Genomic DNA, 14,086 nt, shown 5'->3' on the forward strand with positions numbered 1-14,086 from the left:
GAGAAATCTCTCTGGACACCGCGGAAGCTCTGGGTGAGCCCCGCGGAGCAGCCACGACAGCCCAGGCGGCAGCCTGGCCGCCCGCCCAGCTCGCCTGGCTGATGGCGCCCTCTGCCATGGGCTTGGGGTGTGCACGTCCTCTTGGTCGAGGGTGAGGGTGAGGGAGAGAGCAGCGGCTGCCAGGCAAAACCCTCAGCTCCTGGGGCACACGTGGCTCATACCAGGCTGAGTGTTGCTTCCTGTGGGTGTTTTGAAACTGAGGCAATCCCCACAGTGGCTCACACCACCTTACTTGACCTCGGCTGTTGGCTTCTTCAACCTGAGGCAACCTGGATCTGGTCAAGATTAGCCCAGTCCCCAGGCTCTCCTGATCCGTGACCACACCCCCATCTCTCCTTATTAGGAGCTCAGCTGAGCTGAGAGACACCCAAGTTAACACCCTTATGTGAGAACACAGGCCGGAGTCTGAACCCAGAGGAAGTGCGGCTCTCATTCACTTTCCCCAGTGCGATGGCCTGCGTGGAGCCCGCCTCCCTGTTCAGAGAGCCCAGGGCAAAAGGCTCCAGCAGCTTTAAGGACCCTGAGGTGGGGGTAGGGGAGGAACTCAGTGTAGAGAGCCCTGGGCCTGAGTCGGGTGGGGACAGGGGTCTTCAAGCTTTCTCCATTCTCTTCTCTTATGGAGGCCTTAGCAGAGGTACCACAAGGGAACCTTGGCCCAGGGCCTCAGAAAACGAGACTAGGAAGGAAGAAAGTGCGAGGAGTGAGAACATCTCTCAGGCCCGGGCCCTGAGAGAGGCTGCAGTGCCCAGCTGTCAGCAGTCTGGGGTGAGGAGGGCAGCTCTCCACGTGAGGCCAGCCAGAAAGGTCACACAGGTTTTCAGCCCAGAGGTGGACTCTTCACCTCTCTGTGGAGAGGGTTGACTCTTCTGTTTTCCCATTGCCTCTCTGTTCATTGGCTTGTACCTTCTTTCTCTTCCATTCCATCAGGAGTTAATTCCAGTCCCTGCAAAAAGTTTTGGGGAGTTCTGGTAAAGTGTCAGTACACAATCTTCTACCCTTTCTCAGGCCCTGAAGAGCAGGGCAAACTATTGGGCAACTCACACCAGGAAGAGGGGTCTTCCAGCTTTAGGCAATGTCCCAGGTCCACGTTTTCAGATCCTTGTTGTTGGCTCTCAGAGCTGCCCCCATCCTTCCCTACCCTTCCAGCCCAGCTCAGCGGCAAACACCCACGTCATCATCACCTGGGCATGGCCTCTCTCTGCAGCTGCTCCTGCTGTAAACCAGTTGGTACTCAGAGCAGAAATCAGGTGCAGGAGGGGTCAGGGTTGAGGCCTGCTGCCGGGAGTGTAGGACCAGTGATGAGCCAGAATTGTGCACCCTTAACTGTTTTGTGTGTGTTAAAATACACATAGCAGAATCTACCATCTTAGCTAATTTTTCAAGTTAATGAATTAATTTATTTTTGGCTATGCTGGGTCTTGGTTGCTGCACACTGGCTTTCTCTAGAACATTTGTTGCAGTGCATGGGCTATGGGCTTCTCATTGAAGTGGCTTCTTTTGCTGTGGAGAACAGGCTCTAGGCACACAGGCTTCAGTAGTTGCCAGGTGAGGGCTCTAAAGCATGCCAGCTTCAGTAGTTGTGGCATGCAGGCTCAATAGTTGTTGGCGCATGGGCTTAGTTGCTCTGCAGCACATGGACTTTTCCTGGACCGGGGACTGAACCCATATCCCCTGCATTTGCAGCTGGCTTCTTATCCACTGTACCAACAGGGAAATCCCATCTTAGCTATTAAATATTTTTAAGTGTACAGTCCAGTGATATTAAATGCATTCACACTGTTGTATAATCATCACTACCATCTTCCTCCATAGATCTTATCACTGCAAAACTGTAACTCTGTACCCATCAAACATTAACTCCCCATTTCACCTTCTCCTTGACCCAAGAAAACCACCATTCTACTTTCTGTCCTGTGATTTTGTATACTCTAAGAATCTTGTACATGTGGGATAACACAATATTTGTCTTTTTGTGACGGTCTTATTTCGCTTAGCAGAATGTCCTCAGTTCAGTTCAGTCACTCAGTCATGTCCAACTCTTTGCTACCCCATGAACCGCAGCACGCCAGGCCTCCCTGTCCATCACCAACTCCTGGAGTCCACCCAAACCCATGTCCATCAAGTCAGTGATGCCATCCAACCATCTCATCCTCTGTCATTCCCTTCTCCTCCTGCCCTTAATCTTTCCCAGCATCAGGGTCTTTCCAAATGAGTCAGCTCTTTGTATCAGCTGGCCAAAGTACTGGAGTTTCAGCTTCAACATCAGTACTTCCAATGAACACCCAGGACTGATCTCCTTTAGGATAGACTGGTTGGATCTCCTTGAAGTCCAAGGGACTCTCAAGAGTCTTCTCCAACACCACAGTTCAAAAGCATCAATTCTTCTGAGCTCAGCTTTCTTTATGTTCCAACTCTTACATCCATACATGACTACTGGAAAAACTATAACTTTGACTAGATGGACCTTTGTTGGCAAAGTAATGTCTCTGCTTTTTAATATGCTGCCTAGGTTGGTCATAGCTTTTCTTCCAAGGAGCAAGCATCTTTTAATTTCATGGGTGCAGTCACCATCTGCAGTGATTTTGGAATCCAGAAAAATAAAGTCTCTCACTGTTTCCATTGTTTCCTCATCTATTTGCCATGAAGTGATGGGACCAGATGCCGTGATCTTATTTTTCTGAATGCTGAGTTTTAAGACAGCCTTTTCACTCTCGTCTTTCACTTTCATCAAGAGGCTCTTTAGTTCTTCTTCACTTTCTGCCATCAGGGTGGTGTCATCGGCGTATCTGAGGCTATTGTTATTTCTCCTGGCAATCTTGATTCCAGCTTGTGTTTCACTGAGCCCAGCATTTTGCATGATATACGCTGCATATAAGTTAAATAAGCAGGGTGACCATATACAGTCTTGACGTACTCCTTTCCCCATTTGGAACCAGTCTGTTCCATGTCTGGTTGTTTTTTCTTGACCTACATACAGATTTCTCAGGAGGCAGGTCAAGTGGTCTGGTGTTCCCATCTCTTTAAAAATTTCCCACAGTTTGTTGTGATCCACACAGTCAAAGGCTTTGGCATAGTCAATGAAGCAAAGTAGATGTTTCTCTGGAATTCTCTTCCTTTTTCTATGATCCAGCAGATGTTGGCAATTTAATCTCTGGTTCCTCTGCCTTTCCTAAATCCAGTTTGAACATTTGGGAATTCATGGTTCATGTACCATTGAAGCCTGGCTTGGAGAATTTTGAGCATTATTTTGCTAGCGTGTGAAATGAGTGCGATTGTGTGATAGTTTGAACATTCTTTAGCATTGCCTTTCTTTGGGCTTGGAATGAAAACCGATCTTTTTCAGTCCTGTGGCCATGGCTGAGTTTTCCAAATTTGCTGGCATATTGAGTTCAATACTTTGACAACAACTCCAATAATTTGGCCACCTGATGTGAAGAACTGACTCATTTGAAAAGACCCGGATGCTGGGAAAGACTGAAGGCAGGAGGAGAAGGGGATGACCGAGGATGAGATGGTTGAATGGCATCACCGACTCAATGGACCTGAGCTTGAGTAAACTCTGGGAGTTGGTGATGGACAGGGAGGCCTGGTGTGCTGTGTTCTATGGGGTTGCAAAGAGCCAGACACGACTGCTCGACTGAACTGAACTGAACAAACTTTGACAACATCATCTTTCAGATTTGAAATAGCTCATCTGGAATTCCGTCACCTCCACTGGCTTTGTCTGTAGTGATGCTTCCTAAGGCCCGCTTGACTTCACATTCCTGGATGTCTGGCTCTAGGTAAGTGATCACACCATCGTGGTAATCTGGGTTGTGAAGATCTTTTTTGTATAGTTCTTCTGTGTATTCTTGCCACTTCTTAATATCTTCTGCTTCTGTTAGGTCCATACTGTTTCTATACTTTATTGTGCCCATCTTTACATGAAATATTTCCTTGGTATCTCTAATTTTCTTGAAGAGATCTCTAGTCTTTCCCATTCTATTGTTTTCCTCTATTTCTTTGCTTATGAAGCAAAGAAGTTTTCTTTGCTTATGAAGCAAAGAAGTTTTCTTTGCTTATTTTCTTACTTATGAAGGCTTTCTTATCTCTCCTTGCTAATTTTTAGAACTCTGCATTCAGATGGATATATCTTTTCTTTTCTTCTTTACCTTTCATTTCTTTTCTCAGCTATTTGTAAGGCTTCCTCAGACAACCATTTTGCCTTTTTGGATTTCTTCTTGGGGATGGTTTTGATCCCTGCCTCCTATACAGTGTCATGAACCTCCGTCCATAGCTCTTCAGGCACTCTATCTATCAGATCTAATCCCTTGAATCTATTTGTCACTTCCACTGTAGGATCATAAGGGATTTGGTTGAGGTCATACCTGAATGATCTAGTGGTTTTTCCTACTTTCTTCAGTTTCAGCCTGAATTTTGCAGTAAGAAGTTCATGATCCGAACCACAGTCAGGTCCTGGTGGTGTTTTTGCTGACTGTTTAGAGCTTCTCCATCTTCAGCTGCAAAGAATATAATCAATCTGATTTTGGTATTGATCATCTGGTGATGCCCATGTGTAAAGTTGTCTCTTGTGTATGTTAATTACTAAGTCCCGACCAGCTCTTTTGTGACTGCAGGGACTGTAGTCTGCCAGGCTCCTCTGTCCATGGGATTTTCCAGGCAAGAATACTGGAGTGGGTTGCAATTTCTTTCTTCAGGGGCTCTTCCCAACCCAGGGCTTAAACTGGTGTCTCCTGCACAGGCAGATGGGTCCTTTACCACTGAGTCACCTGGGAAACTCCAAGGTAGAAAGGTACAAAATTCTAAAAGAAGAAAAATTCCAGAGAATACAGTCACTGCTCATATTAAAGATAGAGTAATATAGCTATCTATAAAAATCCTGACTCTACATTTATAGTGTAATTTGGGAATAAATCCATGATTTGCTGCTGGGAACTCAAATACTTAGCAGTTTGCTATGTTACGTTATAGCTTTCTCCAGCAGTCTCCAAAGTGCCTTCCACATCGCTGACAGGACAGTTTTGCTGGACCTGGATCTGGGGCGGCAGGAATTCCTCGACACATTTGTTGAACTGACTGTTCCAAGTCTGGCTCTTGTAGGCTTGGGGATACCAGCTCTGACTCTTTCTGGGGTGGTTGCTTCAAGACCAACTGTTCCAGCTCTGGCTGCTCCCAGGTGGGATATCCTAGGTCCGTTCACTCCATATAGGCAGGTTTCCAGAAGAGGTCACCAAGCAGTCCTGTGCCAGGAGTAGAAACCCAGTAATTCTGTGGTTGTTGAGCCCTGAGTCACAGAGTCACTGTTCCTCAGTCAGTTGTTTTTCTGATTCTGGAACCAGGGCCTCACCCATTTGTAGCTAAGTTTCAGGATATTGGAAAGTTCTTGCATCTGCTGGAGACTGATTCCTGCCTCTGAAGTCTGTCGTTGAGCACAGACATCTGGGTCTGAGTGAACATGGTTCTGATCTTCTGTTTCTTACCTAGGTCTGTCTCTTCCTTCTTCGCTGCACTCTTCTCTGCAAGTTTGGGCAATAGTTTTACTCTGGGGCTTGTGGAAGAATCAGGACTGTCCAGTCTCCTTGTTGAGGGTCCCAGCAGATGATCCTTGCAAGGACACCTGGTTTCCTTCAGGCCCAGAAATTTCAGAAATTGGTGAAGAGTCCCTGGAATTGGATGCTTTGGGACCAAGCAGGCTGGGTCCACACTCATGTTGTGGAGTTGAAGCAGAGAGGAAAAAAAACCTGTGAGCTAGATGGTAGGAAGAGTCCAGGCTTAAGAATCTAGGTAGAAGAGCTTAGAGAAAGGTGAAGATCTCCAGGTGTAAAAGAATTAAGAAGATGGAATGAATGGAATCAACTGTCAGATAACAGGAGAGACCAGCCCAATCTAGAGAAAGGAAAAAAAATGTCTTGATTCTTAAATGAGGTCATACTCTCCAGCAGGCAGGGATCCCTCCCTTGCTTGCCCTCCTGTCTTTGCCCAGAGTACCTGCTGCCCTCCCAATGACTGTGACCAAGTTGAAGTCAGGTGAGAGAGGCTTGCTGAGATGACTTCGTGGAGTCTATGACTCCACCATAAAGTGGTTGGTGGAGGTGTGTGATACTGTTGAAAAAGGAATAGAAGATAAAAATCCTCATCTTTACCTCTATTCTGAGCAGATGTTGTTCCCAGATGCTGTTGTCTTCAGTTTAATAAAAATATTTTGTTGTTGTTTAGCCACTAAGTGGTGTCTGACTCTTTGTGACCCCGAGGATACAGTCTGCCAGGTTCCTCTGTCCATGGGATTTCCCAGCAAGAATACTGCAGTGGGTTGACATTTCCTTCTCCAGGGGATCTTCCTGACCCAGGGATCGAACCAGTGTCTCATACACATGTCTCCTGCATTGTAGGTGGATTCTTTACTGCCGAACCACTGATAAAAGTACTGCTGTTGTTTAGTCGCTCAGTCATGTCTGACTCTTTGTGACCCCATGGGCTGCAGCCAGGCCTCCCTGCCCCTCACCATCTCCTGAAGTTTGCCCAAGTTCATGTCCATTGCATCGATGGTGCCATCCAGCCATCTCATCCTCTGATGTCTTCTTCTGCTGCTGCCATCCATCTTTCCCAGCATCAGGTATTAATAAAAATATTAGTTCTTTGCAAATGTACTGCTCCTCTACCACAAGCAGCCACTATTTTCTGACTAGAAACTGAGGGAGGGAAAGCAGTTCAGCCCCTGGGCCTGGAGGAGGCATCAGTAGGTGAAGGCTGGTGACCCCAGCTGGCACCTGTCCCCAGGCAGCTATTCTTGTGTGGCATTTCCGAGCTAAAAGAAAAAAAAACATTGACAGGAAATGACAGGGGTTGTCAGTTTCTCCCCTGTCCCTGCCCTTCTTTGGTTCCCTTACAACCTCCCTCGCCTTCCCCCATCCTCACTGGTGTCTCCATTTAACCCCTGATGTGCTGTAGACACAGCCACATGGATGGCTGAGGACTTCCCCAGGGAACATGCCGATGCCAGTACAGTAACCCTAACATATTGGGGAGGGTGTCAGCCGTGTGAAGAGGAGATTGCCAAGTGACCTGAGACAAAAAACACACGATCCTGTCTGATCCTGTCTGAGTTCTGCAGTTAACAACCCAGCTGAAAAAACAAAAACCATCTGTGGGAAGGAAACATTATGATACGATCAGTTGTAGGGTGGCCTCTGGTCAAGATAAAGTCCTTGTATGGAGCCTGGGAGGATACCAGGAGTAGAAGAGTCTGGAAGTAGAGAATTCCTGGAGTCAATGCTGTGGGTGGGGTGGAGTGTTTTCCAGGAAACTGGATCGGGCTCCTGAGCTCTGTTGCCCCTGAAACTGCTTCTGCTGCTGCTGGAAAGTGTTCAGGACACATGTGGCCGTGGGTGTCTAAGGGTGGGGCCGGTGTGGGGTGGGTGTCGCTGTGCAGGTTCCTTGCTTCCTGCCTGAGCTGCTGGACAGACCCGGGGGAGAGCTGGAAAAATCTGGGATGGGGGGGGTAAGAGGAAAGGCGGAAAGGTGAGGAGGAAGGTGAAGGGAGAAGAGAAGGTGAGGCAGCGATTAGGGGACAGTGAGGGCGACCCAGCCTGGAGAGGGGCACGGCAGAGTGGTAGAGGGTTCACGCCCCACCCCGCCTCTTCCTTCTGCTTCTCTCCACCTCCCATCTTTGCCCCACACTGCCCATCCCTTGGGGCCAACCCCGCTCCACACACAAAAACCAATTCCATTGGTGTCCCCACTCCCACCTGTTGCACCCCTAGTAGTCCCTCCCCTTGAGCTTTGTAGGCAGGAGGGGATTGAAGGGAATACAATTGCTCAGAGGCTACAGGCTGATTGGAAACTTAAGGAGGGATGCAGTTCAGCCGCTGGGCCTGGGGCAGGCATGAGCAGGTGAAGGCTGGTGACCCCAGCTGACACCTGTCCCCAGGCAGCTACTCTTGTGTGGCATTTCCAAGCTAAAAGAAAAAAAGATTGAAAGGAAGTGACACGGGGGTGTCAGTTTCTTTACTATCCCCGCCCATTTTGGCTCCCTTACAACTTCAGTTAAGGCCCAGGCCAGGAATAAGCCTGTTAATTTATTCCAAAGTCCAGGCCAAGGAAAGGCCAGCCAGAGGGAGTCGGTCGTTATGGCAACCACTCCAACAACAGCCATCACCCGCCTTGGCTCCATACTCCCCATCCATGTTTCTTCTCACAGCCCCCACAGTCACAGACACAAGCCCCCTCATATTCCACCCTGACTCTCCAGCTCCACACACTCATACACCCCTCATACACTCCATGCTTCTCACTTATATCCTTCCACCCTTGTGCACACCAGCCCTCGAGAAATTGTCCGTGCAGGTCTCCGCACACCCTCTCCCCACTTTGCACACCCCACCCCCACCACACACTTTCTTTCACACACAAGTGCCTGCTTGCCTGCCCTCCACACTCTCCACTCTCTGCCAAGACACACCGGGCTCGCCTCCTACAGGGACCCCGGTTTCCTCACACTGTCTGTACACACTGCTTCACACAAAGTTCTGTCAGGCGAGTGTATGCTCCTCAGTTCTCTGTCTCGTCACAACAAAGATTTGGAGTGACAGACATTAAAGCCCCCTCGGCGTGTTACAGCTCTCGGGTCTTAGACAGACCGTGTTATAGCTCTCAGGTCTTGAATGGACCGTGTTATGGCGCTTAGATAAATCAGTGTTACAGCTCCATGTTACAGCTCTATTTTATTTAGAAGATAACAGGAAAATCCATCTTCGAGGTGTGAGGGCATGTTGACCCAAAGACACAAAGAGAAGAGCGCCCCTGCGCGCGGGAGAGAGAGAGAGAGAGCTAGCTTTGGCTCCTCTTTTTATATGCTTTTCTCTCCCTGGGCCTGTCCTATGTAAATTGGGCCAGCCAGGAGTGCTGTTTGTTTTACCTGAGGTTCTCACTCTGGTCCTCGGACCTTCGTTTGTTCTGCTTTCGTGAGCTTTTCCCTTCCAGGTCTTTTAGCCAGCGCCATTCTGGACTCCTTTTCCCTATTCTAACTACCTAACGTTCCCCCCTCAAGAGATGGAAGGCCCAATTCTTGGGGAATAGGGACGTCGAGGTCTCTCTGGCTACTTCCTGCTGAACTGGGATGGCGAGGGGCATTGGGCCTCCCCCTCTTGCTAGTTCAAGACTCAGAGTCCTCATAGCAGTGTCCATCCAAGGGTGAGTGATATCCGTGGTCGGCTGTAGTTTTACACCTTTGTTGAACTGGCGCTGCATGTTGCAGCTCGACCTGGGCAGAGACAAGACAGGTTAGACACCTGACAGTACATGGACAGTCATCATCAGCAGCAGCATGGCATGACGAGGACTAGTGGGGGCGTTAGCCAATTTCAAATTTACATTGCCAGGATGGCTCAAGTCCCTCTTTGTTTAGGGATTAGAAGATCTATCTCCTGTCTGTTTTGGAGTGCTATCCCTGTCAAGCTGTGTTGGCTCTTTAGAGCTGTCCTGAGAAATCTTATCCCCAGAGACCAGATTTTGGGGTTGTTCATTAGAATGGTACTCATTTGTAGTTCTGAATAGGTATCTGAGATCTCCCAGGGGCTCACAGTTGTATTGAGTGTCCTCTTTTGTTTTTTTCCCATGGCTTGACTCGTGAGTAGTGAATCCAGGAGCCATGTCCTGGCACTTTGACTGCTATGGGGGTAGAAAGTATTACAGGGTAGGGGCCCTTCCATGTGGGCTGGAGTTGAGCCTTTGGGGACCCATCTTTCCAGACTTTAATTAGGACTTGAGTCCCTGGAGCATATAGTGGTGACTCCTTAGAGTCTTTTGGGTCCTGGTTCATAGCCCACAAGCGTATGTCCTGTTGGAAATGCCCAATGGCCATGGTATAAGGCTGGAGGGTCTGAACCTCTGAATCTAGGAAGAAGTCATTGACATAAACAAAAGGCCTCCCATATGGCATCTCATAAGGACTAAGACCAACCTGTTCTTTAGGGGCAATACGGGTACAGAGAGCTATTGGCAGAGCCTCCTTCCATCCCAGGGAGGTCTCCTGGGTTATCTTTTTTATTGCTGATTTTAAGAATTGGTTGGCTCTTTCTACTTTTCCTGAAGACTGAGGCCTCCAGGCACAATGGAGATAATAAGTAATGCCCAATGCTTTAGAGACCTCTTGGGTGACCTTAGAAGTAAATGATGTCCCATTGTCACTTTGTAATGACCTGGGCAGACCAAATCTTGGAATGATTTCATGGAGCAGTTTTTTTTTTACCACCTCCTTAGCCTTCTCAGTCCTGGTGGAAAAGCCTTCAATCCATCCTATGAATGTATCTATCATGACTAATAGGTATTTATACCCTTGAGAAACTGGCATCTGGGTGAAGTCCATCTGCCAGTCCTCTCCTGGATAGGCCCCACGTCATTGGACGGACTGGGCCAGCTGGCATCTTCGAGCTCCTTGGGGGTTGTTTAATTGGCAAGTGGGACAAGAGAAGGCCACTTGTCTTATAGTTGTTTGGAAGCCTGTTCCTCTGAAGGACCTTTCTAGTAATCTTTGGAGGGCCTTTTCTCCTAAATGAGTGGTGGCATGTAAGGAGTTAACCAACTTCCATTGGAGGTTCCCAGGCAGAAAAAGGAGTCCCTCCTTTTGAAACCACCCCATATGATCTTCTTGAAAGCCCTCACTCTTAGCTTTAAGAGTCTCACCATCAGTATATGAAGGAGTTTCTGGCAAATTAGTCTGTGGAACTAAAGTGGCAACCCCTACTAGGTCATGGTTCTGTAATGCTGCTCTCTTAGCTGCCTGGTCAGCTGCTTGGCTCCCTCGTGCCACTTCTGTGCTCCCTTTTTGGTGTCCTTTACAGTGGGAGACTGAAACCTCAGTGGGCAGATGGACTGCCTCCAGAAGCCTAAGGATTTGATCACCATATTTGATTGGGGACCCTAAGGTGGTCAAGTGGCCCCTTTCTTTCCAAATAGCAGCATATGCATGTAGCACCAGAAAGGCATACTTGGAGTCAGTGTAAATGGCTCTTCTTTTTCCTTTTCCCAGCTCTAAAGCTCGAGTCAGGGCTATGAGCCCAGCTAATTGGACTGAAGTACCTGGTGGCAGAGGCTTAGCCTCTATGGTCTCAAAACTGGAGACCTGGCTGCATACCCGGCTCTTCTTTCTCCATCCAAGACAAAGCTGCTTCCATCAGTGTACCAGATTTCCTCAGGATTGTTCAGAGGATCTTCCGACAATCCATCCCATCTCGGGGTTTTGTCCAGGGGTCCAAGGTTTCTAGATAGGAGTGAAAGGGGAGAGAGCCCTCGGGGGTAGGCAGGAGGGTGGCTGGGTTAAGAACCTCACAAGGGAATATAGTGAGGTCTGGATTTTCCATCAGCATTATTTGATATCTGAGGATTCTTTAACCAGATATCCATAAATGGCCTCTCCCATTTAGGAGTTGTTTTACTTGGTGGCTGGTAAAAATAGTTAGTTTGCCCCCAAAGGAGAGTTTTAAAGCATTTTCTATCATGATTGCAATAGCTGCTAGACTTCGAAGGCAGGGGGGCCAGGCTTGGGCGGTTGGATCGAGTCTCTTGGATAAATAAGCTACAGGCTGGGGCTCAGATCCCAACCTTTGAGTTAACACTCCCAAGGCTATTCCCTCTCTTTCATGGACATAAATTTGGAATGCTTCTTCTGGGTCTGGCAGCCTCAAGGCAAGTGCCTGAGTTAAGGCCTGTTTTAGTGTAGCCTCTGCCTTCTTTTGAGGAGTTCCCCACATCAGTGGGATTGAATCATCTCGTCCCTTCAAGCTTTCATATAAGGGCTGGGCAATTAGACCATAGTTGGGTATCCAGATTCTATAATACCCAGTTAGCCCCAGGAAAGCTCGCAATTGTTTTCAAGTCATGGGGGAGGGCAACTGGAGGATTCCTTGTACCGGCTCAGAGGACAGCCTCCTAGACCCGTGTGTATTCTGAACTCCCAAGTAAGTGACCTTTGTCTCGACCATCTGTGACTTAGCACACAATACTTTATATCCCCATTCTGGCAAAAAGTTTAGAACCTGAATTGCATATTGTTGGGCACTTTTCTCAAGTGGAGAGCAGATTAGTAGGTCATCTATATATTGTTGTATTTCCCCATTAGGTCCCAGGTGCATATCTAGGAGATCCCGGCTAAAGGCCTGTCCAAACAAGTGGGGGCTATCTCTGAATCCCTGAGGTAATACTGTCCAAGTCATCTGTTGGTGTTTTTCTCCTGGGGCCTCTCACTCAAAGGCAAAAAGATACTGGGATTCTTTAGCCAGTGGTATGCAAAAAAATGCATCTTTGAGATCCAAGACTGTAAACTACTTGGCACTGGGTGGGATCTCTCCCAAGATTACATAGGGATTGGGTACTGTGGGATGGAGGGGGACTATAGCTTCATTTATGATCCGGAGATCTTGAACCATTCACCAGGTTCCGTCCTTATTCTTTACTGAGAGGATTGGGGTGTTACATGGCGAACTGGTGGGGACCAATAGCCCACAAGCAAGGAATTTATTTATTAAAGGCTGTAGTCCCTCTCGAGCCTCTGTTTTGAGGGGATATTGTTTTCAGTTAGGAAACCGTGTGGGATCTTGGAAGACAATGATGACTAGTTCAGTCAGGTGGACTCGTCCAGGAATCCCCTGGTCCCACACCTGGGGATTAATTTTGTCTTCCCATAGTTTTTGGTCCCTGTCTATTGAAGAAGGTGTAATGGGTTCTTCAGTAGTAACCAGGAGCTGTAGGGCCCTAGGGGCTGAAAAGCTTCCCATCACAAGGGTGGTCCACAGTTTAGTGAGTATGTCTCTTCCCATTAAGGGAGTAGGACACTCAGGGACCACCAGGAACTGGTGGGAGAATATCTGTCCATCCCAGCAACAAAGAAGTGCTTGGGTGAATCTTTTAGTAGTTGCTTTTCCTGTAGCACCCAAAATAGTACAGGTTTGGGAGGAGAAGGCTCTGGAGTAGGAGATCAAGACAGAGTAGGTAGCCCCTGTGTCAGCCAAGAAATTCTTGGACCTACCTGCCACATCCAATTGCACCCTTGGCTCCAGCCCCATGATGGTTATCTGTGACAGGTGGGCTGGCTGGAGCGGGCCGCTTCAGTCCTCTTGAACCATCGTGAGGGAAGGCTTGCCGCTTGACCTTGAGGCTCTTGGGTCCCCAGGGCAGAGTGCCACTCAATGTCCCAGTTGATGGCACTTGTGGCAAGCCGTTCTAGATCTGTCACGGTTAGGACACTCTTTGGCCCAATGCCCAGCCTGTCTACAGATGAGGCATTTGCCTCGTGCCTTGTCCTTCAAGGAATCAGGGTGTGCCCTAGGGCTTCCCTGGAGGGCGGCCAGCACCCGGGCATGCCTTGTCTCTTTCTTTTTCTCCCTCTCCTGGGCCTTGGCCTCTTTCTCCTGTTCTCTGCTATAAAAGGTATTGGTGGCTGTCTGGATCATCTCATCTAAAGAGGCAGCAGAGTCCTGCTGCTGTAGCTGTTGTAACTTAATTCTGATATCTGATGCACATTGGGACAGGAATTTGTCCTTTAAAATCACCTGTCCCTTGTAAGTGTCTAAGTCCAAATGGTAAACTTTTGGAGGGCCTCTTTTAGCCTTTCCAGAAAGGCAATGGGGTTCTCATTGGGCTCCTGAGTTATTGCTGAGACCCAGGCATAGCTAATTACTTTTTGTTGAGCTGTTTTTAGTCCTGTCTTCACACAGATTAGAAAATGATCTCCTTCCCAGATGTGTTCAGGATCATCCAGTTATCAAGGATGCATCTCAAGGGCATCTGCCGGGAAGTGGATCGGTTATTTCCCGTCTGAAATACAGTCATGTTAGGGAGGAAAACGAAGAAAAACAAAAACAAAAACAAAAAACTAATAGGCTTTCTGAAGTTTATCCTACCCAGTACTGTTGCAACCTGAGAGCCAGGTGTCCCCGGTTAGGGTGCAGATCCCCGGACAGGTCGAGGCATGACGGCCTCCTGGGACCCGTGGGACTGGCGGATCTCTGAGCAGGTTGAGGCATGACAACAT

At 48.2% G+C, this 14,086-nt stretch overlaps 1 pseudogene; it reads right to left on the bottom strand.

Moving 5' to 3' along the window:
- Positions 1–5,015: 5,015 nt before the first annotated feature.
- LOC122433979 lies at positions 5,016–8,243 on the bottom strand (annotated as a pseudogene).
- Positions 8,244–14,086: the final 5,843 nt, after the last annotated feature.

The sequence above is a fragment of the Cervus canadensis genome, chromosome 33, assembly GCF_019320065.1.
Source record: "Cervus canadensis isolate Bull #8, Minnesota chromosome 33, ASM1932006v1, whole genome shotgun sequence".
NCBI classification, from domain to species: Eukaryota; Metazoa; Chordata; class Mammalia; order Artiodactyla; family Cervidae; genus Cervus; species Cervus canadensis.